Source organism: Vicia villosa, linkage group LG1 (assembly GCF_029867415.1).
Source record: "Vicia villosa cultivar HV-30 ecotype Madison, WI linkage group LG1, Vvil1.0, whole genome shotgun sequence".
NCBI classification, from domain to species: domain Eukaryota; kingdom Viridiplantae; phylum Streptophyta; class Magnoliopsida; order Fabales; family Fabaceae; genus Vicia; species Vicia villosa.
In genome coordinates this window covers 127,700,646-127,704,262 of record NC_081180.1, presented here as the reverse complement: position 1 = coordinate 127,704,262, position 3,617 = coordinate 127,700,646, and positions in this window count along the sequence as shown.

Below are 3,617 nucleotides of genomic sequence, written 5' to 3'. Positions count from 1 at the left end.
CTATCAACAAAAACTCATCTAGATATTACACTATTGATAAAAGCTTTTATTAACAAAGGTTTCATATGCTATAACATGTCATGAGTAAGATTTTAAAAAAGCACACGTTTTGTTTCCTTGTCATCGACTAATGTAGTCTCTCAAGTATCTTCAATGAACACGTCTCCTTCAAGCTTTTCCAGTTAAGAACCATTTCCCAAAACTCAAGAGTTATGAGGCAGATGATATATATTTTGGTTATGATGTTGTTACAGTCTTTATTGAGTAAAATATCTAGCATTAAGTCTTTATAGAACTCAAAGTAGTTATCAAGTTCATCATTGTCGAACTTTGGAAAGTTAGATGATGAAACCATATTTTCATATTCCATTTCCTCTTTGACTATTAAGAAATTTTCAACTTTGTTGGTATCATTGGTTATAGGTTCAGGCCCCCTGAGGCTAGGATCCAGGATAGTAGGCACATCTTCATTAGAGGTTTCGTGCACTTGAAGTCTTTTCATAATCTTCAAACATTTGGAACATAGATATGTCCTAATTGAAAACCAATGTTTCATTATGTTATGAAGGAAAAACCTTGTTGAGGGCATCTAGAACATTAGGCAAATATATTTTTTTGTCTCCCGCAATAATATTTTTCACATATTTCACTCCTCTTGGAAAATGTTCCTCGTCAATCTTGGGCATGTTCAATTGTTTGTTAGTAATACACATGTTTTATCTTGCCCCTCAATGATAGCTTCAAAATTTTGTTATATCAAAAAAATACATGGTTTTACTATAATGACTAATCAACTCCTATGTGAATCCTCCAATCTTCGGAGGCTTCTTGGACTTTGGATCACCATGGATTGGTATAGGTTATGGAACCACCTCTCAAACACGAGGATTGCGTCTATCTTCCTGAACCCTTGATCATATTTGGTTTTCCTAACTTTGGGTGGGAAAACCTATTGAAATTTTTTATTTCCTCTGCCAACTGATACCCATTCGAATTTAACAATGATGTCATGGTTATGTTCAAGGTTGAAAAAGGATATGTGTAAATGACCATCTTAGAAATCCCTTTATAGGCCAACTTAAACATGTCCCCCTTTATATCCTTTTGAATAGTTTTCCATAAGACTATTTACTTAGTCGTTGAGTGATTATATAAGTAGCGCCACTATTATCTCATACCTTTGATCTCCTTGGATGAAGGTATTTTGTGACCATATAATAGATGAAATTTCTTATCTTTAACCAAGTAATCAAATATTTGGATAGCCTTTGTGATATCAAAGGAATGCTCAAACTTATTATCTTATGAATCAATGGCTTTCCCTCTAGAAGAGCTTAAGATCGGACATAACTAGAGTTTCCCTTTCAAGATATAAACTATTAATATGCTTGCCTTGGAATCATCTGGCATGTAATCTTTAGACTTCTACATTTCATCTTCATGGATGAATTATTCAATATGTACTACTTCGAAAGCCAATTAATTCACATCGTTGCAGGATGGCCCTACCAAATTCTCCATTATTTGAGGGTGCATGTCATTGATGGTCATTATGGTATACTCAAGAAATTGGACATAATATTTTCTTGTACCTTTCCATCAAGTTAGCTTTCGACTCGTCCACTTTTTGTTTCAAATTTATTAAGTCATTTGTTGTAACTCCATGTTAAGGCTGATATAACTTATCATGGAAACACCTTTCCATATATGTTTAATTGTGTATCAAGTTTGGTGGAAAAGAGGAATCCATGTAAATATTTTTCTTGTCAAGGATAAAAGAATAAATTTAGTTTGTAGAATTTGTTCTAGTTTCCTTCGTCGCATTGTGTAATGAATATTCCAATATGTTCTATTGTTGATTTGTCATCTTTCCTAGAAAAGATAACAAAATCAAGAGTATTATAACCTCTAGGAAAAGGAACCCATTTATCCACCCATTTAGAATAGAGCTTCCTATACACATACTTATCCATATATTTAAGTAGTATCCTAAAATATCTCTTGATCGTGTCGGCTATGAGGTTGGGATCCAACAGTTGTTATCCAAGAGGTCTTTCCTGGACTTTAGCTTATTGATGTCATATATTTTCCCATGGATTGTGGAAACCTTGTTAAAATTGGCTATGAGATGAAGTATTACCTATATTGATGATGCTCTTGGTTCATATCGACACTATTTCTCATAAGAGTTCCTAGTATCATTGATGCACAATATTGGTAAAGTTGATTAGCAATTTGTCGTTGCCCACAAAAATAACCCCTAATTAGTCTTGGTATGGTTGAACCCACAAGGGCTAGTATTGGTACATTAAATATTGGCAGGTATGTTGTGGAATTTCCATATACATGTGGGAAATAATTCCATGGTTGTTTAGTTAAGTAATACACGACTAACCATTGAGTTCTTACTACTAGGATAAAAATGTATCCTGTAGTGAATAAGGTGTTGTTTGCATGTAGAGTGTTGGCGAAAGGTGAAACATACATAATACCAATTTGTCATACTACTTATGTGGCCTTATTTTCATTTGTACTTGTCCAAATTAAAGGTTAGTTTGGTTAAATGTATCATTTTCCACTAGGAGACCCTTAGGAATTATAATGGCAAAAGTACTAGGATATGTGAATTAAAAGGAACAATAGGTACTTGTTGTATACGATTTGGTTTGGCCTGCAAAGTTTATAGTATTGTAACGATCAAGTTTCTTTTAGTTATAACTTATTGCAAACCTTGGTCCCTTGAAACCTATTGATGTATGGAGGTGGGTGGGCTATCACCATTAGGGTTGTTAGTGGGAGGATGATACTCAGAACCGGTCCGAAAACCGGACCACCAGAGCCGGTTAAATGGCCTGGCCGAAAAGGGCATTAGTTAAGTAATGGATCAAAAATGTATCTGTATCCAACTCAAAGAACCGGATCCATTAATCCAATAAGGATCCGGTATTGTTTGATATAAAAACCAAAATTTTATAATTTCTTCATTTGTTATCTTCCTTCGTCTCTCTCTTCTCTTGTCTCTCACACTCAGACTTCACCTCAAGTCCTCAACCCTAAGTCCCTCCCACCCAGTCCCTCCCTCGTATCTCTCGTCTCTCATCATGCCATCTCTTATGCAATCTCCATATGTCTCTCTCTCCTTGGGCTTCGTCTGAAATCAATGTCTCACCATAAGTTCAGTTCTGAGGCATCAGTATGAGTGTATGATTGGACAAATGTATTTTGCATCTTTGGATCGTTTTGTAACATTCACTAAATTCTTAGGAATTCTAACATGGATCTTTTGAATTGTACAAACTCGTGAACTGTACAACTTTTAATATAATCAAAATTCTGCATTATATTACATTTATTACCTCTAAAAAAAATTAAAAAAATTGTTAAAAAAATGGATATTTTGTTGGGCCTGGGAACCGAACCGAGTCTCTGGACCGGTTTCGGTTTACCCGAAATGATTGGATGAGTAGCGGATTGATTTTTTGGCCCAACACTGTTTTGGTCCGGGCCGGTTTTACCCGATAGCCCTATCGGTTCAAATTCTGGTACTTCTAATAACCGGTCCGGTCCGGACCGATAACAACCCTAATCACCATAACCAACTCATTTGGCCTCCAACT